General features: G+C 48.7%; 1 protein-coding gene across 1 annotated transcript in view; it reads left to right on the top strand.

Annotated features, from left to right (window-relative positions):
- The first annotated feature begins 8,084 nt into the window (after positions 1-8,084).
- The window catches only part of TPST2 (tyrosylprotein sulfotransferase 2), a 52,905-nt gene continuing 51,935 nt past the window's right edge, over positions 8,085-9,054 (top strand). Inside the window, exon 1 of the mRNA XM_070475499.1 lies at positions 8,085-8,176. The gene's annotated coding sequence lies outside the window, so the exon portion shown is untranslated. The remainder of the gene's footprint in view (positions 8,177-9,054) is intronic.

Raw genomic sequence — 9,054 nt, 5'->3', positions numbered from 1 at the left:
GCTGTCTCCTGGGTCTATGAACAGATGCAGGCCTCAGTGTTGGCACGCAACTTCCTCCGTCTTGATAACTATCGTAATAATCAAAACAGCAAGCACAGGACTTCCCTGGTGGACCAGTGGTTGAGACTACCTTGCAATGCAGAGGACACGAGTTCAATCCTTGGTCAGGGAACTAAGATTCCACACGCTGTGGGGCAACTGCACCCTCACACCTTGACTAGACAGCCCATGCGACACAGCAAAACATCCCACACGATGTAACGCAGATCCCGCACACTGCAGCTAAGACCTGATACGGCCAAATAAATCAAACAATTTTTTTTTTAAGTTTAAAAAACCACAACTCAAAAAAAAAAAAAAACCACAAAAAAGAACCCAGCAAGTACCACTAAGTTCTTTGCATTCTCTTTGTATATCATTTGGACAACTCTTCAGTTCAGTTACTCAGTCGTGTCCGACTCTTTGCGACCCCATGGACTGCAGCACGCCAGGCCTCCCTGTCCATCACCAACTCCCAGAATTTACTCAAACTCATGTCCATTGAGTCGGTGATGCCATCCAACTGCCTCATCCTCTGTCGTCCCCTTCTCCTCCTGCCCTCAATCTTTCCCAACATCAGGGTCTTTTCAAATGAGTCAGTTCTTCACATTGGGTAGCCAAAGCATTGGAGTTTCAGCTTCAGCATTTGGATGACTCTAGGGGGCCAGTATTGTATAATTATTCCTATTTAACAAGTAAGGAAATTGAAGGCCAGAGAGGGAAAGCGACTTCTCTAAGGTCACACAGCTGTCAAATCAAGATTTGAACCCAGTCAGGTTCCAGAGTCACAGTCTTAAAAAAAAAAAAAAATCTGTGTTTTCAAATTCTACTCCTTCAGGTACTATTCTGACTTTTTTTTTTTGCCTTCTCTTCTTACCACCTGTTTTGTTACTTAACATTTTTGTTTAAATAGATAGCATTGTGTGCTTAAGTGCATTGATTTGTAAGTAAAACTTGATAACACTACAGGAAATGGAAAACTGGCATCCTATGCCATAGGGAAGCAGTCATTTAAGTAAATACAATTTAAAGAAGGCCAAGTACTGCGTTATCAGCAGATACCACTGCTTGCTTAAGCTTTAGCCTGCAGCCTGCTCACTCTTTGATGAAATGGGTGATTAGCGAGTGTCAGAGGGAGGTCTGAAAGAAGTGCTTGCCCAAACTGAGCTGTTTCTCTCTGATTTAATCAAACAAGAATCAAAAGAGGGTTATTTTCTTGTGTCCGATTTAGTCCTGGGTCCAAGTTCCACCTAGCATCATCTCTCCCGCTATAGACGGCACATGCCCCATGCTGGAAACCTACATCAGGCAGTATGACTCCTGGGTCAACAAGTAGCTTTGACCGATGTTATGAATCATTAATCTCTGCGGGAAGCCTTGGGGGAGGTGTTGCCATGGATATCTTCCTGGAGGAGAGGGTATTTGAAGGGGGCCTTGAAGGATGAATCGGGAGCTTACTTGGTGGTAAATGAAGGAGACGGCATTCCGGACAGAGCAAACGCAGGGTCCCCGCTACCCTACATGGCACCTTTGTGCAAATGATAAAAAGATACTTCTTCCTCAAGGCATTTGACCGCCAGGACTTCCATTGTGGTCCAGTGGTTAAGAACCCTCCTTGCAATACAGGGGACATGAGTTTGATCCCCAGTTGGGGAACTAAGATCCCACATGCCACAGAACAACTAAACCTGTGCACCACAATTAGGGAACCCGTGTGTCCTCAGGAAAAGATCCCGCATGCTGCAACCCAGACCCAATGCAGCCAAATAAAACAAACAAAAGAAGACATCTGACTGCCATCTGCCAGAAAGTATTGGTATAAATCTGTGATGTCTATGATGTCAGTATGGTACCCTTGTGCAGTGCCCAACCTGTACAGCTGGACTTGGCAGCTGTGGAGCTCCGTGGGCAAAGACACAGAGGAGAGAGCTTGTGGTGGGTCCAAGTGACGCTTATTAAAGTGGGAGGAGTAGCTTGGTGGTTGAGTGGGCGGAGGTCGGGGGTGAGAAAGGAATGTAGAGTGTGGCAAAGAGGAAGCCGGAAAGAAAAGTGGGGCCTCATGACACCCCACTCTGTGGTTTTGCTGAGCTTCAAAGCTGAAGATCTTCCCCTCTGGGACATGCATTTTCCTTCTTCCTCCCACCCTAGTTTTTCCACCCTCCAACTTGACCAGCCTCTTGCGTTTCAAGTCAGGCGGTCTTGTCTTGCACCAGAAGGTAGGAGCCCTGGGTAAGAATCAGGAGATATGGGTGTCAGTCCTACTCTACTGCTAGGAGCTACCAAATGTTGGGCAAACTGCTTCTGTACCCAGGGACTCATTCTTGCCATCTGTAAAATGCCACCTTAGACAAGTCCATCCAGCCTCAAGATTCTGATGCTGGGACTCTGTGTTTCCAGAGTTCCGTGATTCTCAGTGATTCTGTAATGCATCTCTAAGTGTCCACAGTCCTCGGAGCCCGGTATCAAGCTACATAGATGCCCATTCTCAGTTCCTAAGGCGTGTGAGTACAGCTCTGAAACTCGGCTGTAGTGGAATTGTATAAGCCACGCAGACCCCACCTTCATATTTCTTCAGTGCTTAGACCTCTTCAAAGGCAAGATGCCACGTGATCTTGTGATCCAAGAAACACAAAGAGAAATACTATCCATTCGAATCTAACAGTTACTTTCTAATCACTTAGAATTGTTATTTCATACTTATTGAAAGAACTACTTTAACCTTTTTATATTTATATATAAATATGTATTTAAATTTATTAATATTTAGGCAAAACTTTTTCAGCTTGTCAATTTTGTGAATCCCATAAAAAGAAAACAAGCTGGAAATCCATCAGTGAAGTGAATCTTTAAATTTCTTTGCATTTATAGTGTAAACCTTCCAGATTGCTTTCCACTCAAAGCTGTTGATGTTTTTATTTTCTTTTTTTTTCCATTTATTTTTATTAGTTGGAGGCTAATTACTTTACAGTATTGTAGTGGTTTTTGTCATACATTGACATGAATCAGCCATGGATTTACATATGTTCCCATCCCGATGCCCCCTCCCACCTCCCTCTCCGCCCGATCCCTCTGGGTCTTCCCAGTGCACCAGGCCCGAGCACTTGTCTCATGCATCCAACCTGGGCTGGTGATCTGTTTCACCCTAGATAATATACATGTTTCGATGCTGTTCTCTCGAAACATCCCACCCTCACCTTCTTTCTCCCACAGAGTCCAAAAGTCTGTTCTGTACATCTGTGTCTCTTTTTCTGTTTTGATATAGGGTTATCATTACCATCTTTCTAAATTCCATATATATATGTTAGTATACTGTATTGGTGTTTATCTTTCTGGCTTACTTCACTCTGTATAATGGGCTCCAGTTTCATCCATCTCATTAGAACTGATTCAAATGAATTCTTTTTAATGGCTGAGTAATATTCCATGGTGTATATGTACCAGAGCTTCCTCATCCATTCGTCTGCTGATGAGCATCTGGGTTGCTTCCGTGTCCTGGCTATTATAAACAGTGCTGCAATGAACATTGGGGTGCACGTGTCTCTTTCAGATCTGGTTTCCTTGGTGTGTATGCCCAGAAGTGGGATTGCTGGGTCATATGGCAGTTCTGTTTCCAGTTTTTTAAGAAATCTCCACACTGTTCTCCATAGCAGCTGTACTAGTTTGCATTCCCACCAACAGTGTAAGAGGGTTCCCTTTTCTCCACACCCTCTCCAGCACTTATTGCTTGTAGACTTTTGGATAGCAGCCATCCTGACTGGCGTGTAATGGTACCTCATTGTGGTTTTTGATTTGCATTTCTCTGATAATGAGTGATGTTGAGCATCTTTTCATGTGTTTGTTAGCCATCTGTATGTCTTCTTTGGAGAAATGTCTGTTTAGTTCTTTGGCCCATTTTTTGATTGGGTGATGTTTTTATTTTCTCACAGGTGTTATATTAAAAAAATGTGCACGTTAGCATCGCTGATGCATAATATATACACTTGGCAAAAACAGTTGAAAAAACTTGGAAGAAAATAGCAAACTAATTATTTTATATTTAATTCATTTTTATCAATATGTTTAACTTTTGCTACTGAATTTATGAATAAACGAAATGTGGTAACAGAAAACAGAGAACCAATAAAAAGTTCAAGCAAAAATAAGTAACAGGATAAAATGAAACAAGGAAAAGAAAAGAACATCTAAAAAGGCCAGGAGTGAGGGTGACATGAGAGTTATAAACCTATTATTGTTCCTCCCTGGGGTCCTAGTTCCTACGTGTCTCTTGAAATGTGAGCATCTCACCACCTGGAACAGGATTTCAGAGCTCACAGATGTCACATTTTTGCATTTGAAACAGAAACTTTCAGTTTCTGCTTTATCAGGTGCACAGCAGAAGCGATCACGGGCACGATGCTGGGGGCACTGGTGGAGCTGAACTTGGCTGCGTGGCCACAGTGCCCACAGCCTTCACGAGGGCTTCCCAGTGCTGCTCTGGATTCTGCATGAGTTTTGCTGTAAATGCCGGCTTCAGGATACAATGCTTCGGCAAGCTGGGACGACGCTACGTTTCTGCTAGATCCCAGCTCATGAATCTTTGAGTCTCACACCTTTGGGAAGACCATCTCCCATCCACAGTGACTGAGGCAGTACACAGCATTTTGAGCATTGGGACATTGGTACAAAGTCAGCGATGTGTGTGTGCAGGGGGCAGGACATGGGTGGGAGCACCACCCGAGGCATCATCTGTCCTGTGCCAGGGCCAGATGGTGCAACTGAGTTTTGGGGAAAGGACACATTGCTAGAGTGCCCTGCGGAGCTTCTAGAGAGATCAGCATCTTTTTAGGGCCACGTTGCCATGACAGCCAGTCACCTGGATCCGATACCCAAGATCAAAGTCCTCTGTGAAGCCTGGGTACCCAGCTAGTTAGGGTAACCCCACATCCTTCCAGCAAGAGAAGCGAACCTGCCCCTCTGTCCTAGCTTCCTGCCCACTGCTGGATCACCTCCCATTCCCACTTCAGCCTCCCCCCTCGCCACCATCCTGAGTTTGCATCTCAGCTCTGACGTGTACTAGCTATTGTCCTTGATCAAGCCCAGTTACCTGATGGAACTTCTGTTTCCTCATCTGTAAAATGGGAGTAATGATAATAAAACCTTAGAGGCTGTTGAAGGAGTAAATCATTAGCTTGAATGTCTTTTTTATAAGGTGCTTAGAGCAGAGCAGGCATCTGAATCATCATCTTCTTGAATTTCAGCAAAGGGGTTTAGAATCCACATGCTTTGTGCCACATTTATTCTTCCTGCTTTCAGTGACCATTGACAGAGGGGCTCCTGTGTGCCCAGCTTTGTCTAGATGCTGGGGAGACAGGTTGGGGAAGACTGAAAATGCCCCTGTCCCAGTTGTTCACAGGCTAGAGGAGCAAACAGGAATAAACTCATTCATCTACACTTTCAAAGTCACAACAGTTTCCCAGGCTGCCTTGTCCAGTGTCCATCTCATCAGGACATTTGCCGGGGGCAGAAGGGTCAGGGTCGGGGGTAGGCTTAGGCTTCCTCAAGGACTGAAGGGGTTTTCTGAGTTGGGGAGCTGAGAGAAGAGGTCTAACCTAGAAACCAGGCAATCATTCTAGTCCCCTTCTTTAGCGCCACCACCGAGATCTACCAGTTTTATCTTCCAGACATTTCTAGCACCCAAACATGCCCTCCAAGCCCCCAGTCCTGCTGTGTTGATCGGCTTCCCCCAGAGTATCTCAACAGCCTCCAAAACAGTCTCCCTGCCTGTCTTCTTCTGCACAACAGCCAGAGGATCTTTGCGGAAAGCAAAGCTGGCCCCTTCTTCCTCGGTTTCCCGCCTTCCATATCTTTCCATCTCTACCAGACTCCTTCTAGCCCACAAAGCCCTGATGCATCCACCCCCGCAGACCTCCCTGACCTCCTCTTACCCACCCCACATCCTGTCCACTTTGCACTTCATGACAGCAGTCCTTCCTGCTGAGTGTTTATACCTGTGGGTCCCTGTGACTGACAGTCTCCTATGACCCCTGAGCCGTGCTTCAGGCTTCAGTGTAAACACCCCAGCCCTCCCTCCTTGGACCAGGTTGATCACCCTCTTTCCAGCTCCCTAATGCTGGTTGGGAGCTGCAGCAGACACAGGAGATGTTGGTTCTATCCTGGGGCCAGGAAGATCTCTGGAGGAGGAAATGGCAATCCACACCAGTATTCTTGCCTGGAAAATCCCATGGACAGAGGAGCCTGGAAGGCTACAGTCCACGGGGTTGCAAAGAGTTGGAGTCTGAGCAATTGAGCAGGCACGCACATACAAAACGCTTGTTGGAGGGTCCAGATTCCCCACCTGGATGCAGGACCCTTGCTCTTGTGTTACTTGCTGACTCTTATGCCCAGCACAGGGTCACGGTGTGCTTAGGAAATGCATGTGACTACAGTCAGACCTCTCTTCCTTTGATCTCCATTTCTCTACCCAGAAGGAACATTCTAAAACACCCAGCAGGGTTACCATGCAGTGAGTCACACCAAGCCTGTGGTGTGGGCACAATAAACACTATATAACATTATTCAGTAACAGCTGGTTCCATGGAAGCAGGGAATTTCATTTTGCCAGTTCCAGCAGGCAGTTCCTATATGGCAGGCACTACTTATTGGACATATGAATGAATTAATGAATGAGCTACAAATAAACACATGGCTGGACATGGACAGATTACTTAATATCTATATGTCATCTTTTTCTTATCTGTAAGATGGGGATGATAATAGACCTCTGACAAGGTTATTAAAGGTTTAAATGTATGAATAGAGAGTGCTTAGAGCCATGCCTAAATAGTATGTAATTATATTACTTATAGAAAGGTAATTATATATGTATATGAGCTTCCTTGGTGGGGCTAGTGGTAAAGAACCCACCTGCCAATACATTAGATGTAAGAGACCTGGGTTGGATCCCTGGGTCAGGAAGATACCCTGCAGGAAGAAGTGTCAACCTGCCCCATTATTCTTGCCTGGGAAATCCCATGGACAGAGGAACCTGACAGGCTACAGTCCCTGGGGTTGCAAAGAGTGGGATACAACTGAGCACATGCACAAACAACAATGTGTGTGTGTGTGGTTGTGGCAATAACTATTAATCATTTTAAATAAGTAATATATAAAAGAAAGTGAAAGTGAAGTCACTCAGTCTTTGTGACCCCGTGGATTGTAGCCTACCAGACTTCCAATTCAAACGAAAAAAGATCAAAGGCTCACAGTGAAAAGTGAGCCTGTACCCCTTCCTCCCCTTCCTTCAGGTATTCAACGCATATGCATGTAGCGCACAGATCGGTCTATTATCTTCTGTTTTACAGATGGAGAAACAGAGGCACAGAGAAGTTAGACTGAGATGAGACCTACCAACCTGGAGTTTTCGTCTTGTCTATCAAGGATTCTCCACCCCGCACTGCTGACATTTTAGGCTGGATGCCCTTGGTTTGGGGGGAAGGAGGTCAGCCCTCCTCCCCTCCATCGTAGGCTATTTAGCAGCATCCCAGGCCGCCACCCACTAGATTCCAGTAGAAACATACTCCCACCCTCAGCGCTCCCCCCCCCACACCAGCGGTGACAATCAAAAATGTCTTCAGACTTTTCTAAATGTCTTCCTGGGAGAGGGGCGGCCCGCAAGAGATATCACACCGTCTTTGAGAACCATTGATGTATGCGAACTGTAGGACAGCCCTTCCCTCTCGTCTCTTCTGTTTTACACAAACAGCATTTAAAACACTCTGCTCAGGGTCTGGTTTTCTTCTCTCACACCACTTCCTGGCGATCATTCCACTCCCCTGCATACAGACAGAGGGAAATTCTCTTAAACAGAGCTACCGGTGGGAGGAAAAGTGGTGAGCTGCCCGGGCCTGGGGGTAAGCCAGCATGCAGACCAGGGTTTCTCGGGGACGTCTCTCCGGGACGCCCCGCCCCACCGCGCGGTCTGGAGGCGGGACGGGGGTTATGGGGAGCGGCCGTGGGCGGGCTTGAAAGGGGGCGGGACCACGTTCCAGACACGCCCCCGTGCGACGTCACGGCGCCGCGGCCACGCCTCCCCCGGCCGGGGCGGCTGGCGAGCTGGGAGTCGCTGGGCGCGCGGGGCTGCGGCGGCGCTCCTCTCACGGTAGGTGGCCCCGGGGCGGCGCGCGGTGGGGGAGCCTGGGCTGCAGCCGCCGGCGGGAGGCCGCCTGCGGGTCGGCCTCGAGCGCCGGGGAGCCCTCGGCCCTCGCGGCTTCTTCCTTGGCCCGGCCCGGCTGCTCCGCGCTCCGGGGCTGGGTGCTGTGAGGAAGGCGGCGCTGGCGGATCCGTGTGCGCTCCGTGCGCTCTCCGCGGGATGCGGCGGAGACCCGCTCCCCGTGACCCGGATCCCGCGGTGAACCGGGAGGTGCTCAGCGTCTGTGTGTGTTGGTGGGGGTGGGGGGGAAGCAACGTGTCTCCGCTGTCGGAGCCACCGGCCCCTCCCCGGCGCGCGCGGGGACCCCCACGCGGGCGCTGAGACGCGCGGGGGGGCGGGTGGAAGTTAACTTGCAGCCGCCGTGGATTTGCGAGGCGTGTCTCAAGTAGAAGGATTAGGGGAAGGAAATAGTTGCCTGGAGCGGGGGGGCGGGGGGCCGCCGAGAGCATGAAATAAGGGGTCAGTCCTGGTGAACCTGGGGGTCACCCAGTAGGAGTGGGGTGGAGTTTGACCAGAGGATTCACTGCCCCGTAACCTCTGGCTCTCGGAGGAGTGAGCTGAATGGGAGATGCCTCGTAAAGCTAGGACTGGGAGTGGCGACCAGGAAAAGGGGTCGTGGTCACTAAGGTTGGGCACGCCGGACCTGGCGGAGTCTGTTATTATGTGGGGCAGAGGTCGAGGTCTAGCTTTCCCACTTCAGAGGCCCGCCGCCTCTGGAGGAAGTGTGGGAACCATCCAATTGAGTGCAGTAGTTAGAAGGGCTGATCACAGATGGGGAAACTGAGGCTCAGAGAGGTCTTGTGCCCTCGGCCCTAGATCCCACAGCT

This window comes from Odocoileus virginianus, chromosome 12 (assembly GCF_023699985.2).
Source record: "Odocoileus virginianus isolate 20LAN1187 ecotype Illinois chromosome 12, Ovbor_1.2, whole genome shotgun sequence".
Taxonomy (NCBI): domain Eukaryota; kingdom Metazoa; phylum Chordata; class Mammalia; order Artiodactyla; family Cervidae; genus Odocoileus; species Odocoileus virginianus.
The sequence above is the reverse complement of the archived record's forward strand: the minus strand, read 5'-3'. Positions and strand labels throughout refer to the sequence as shown.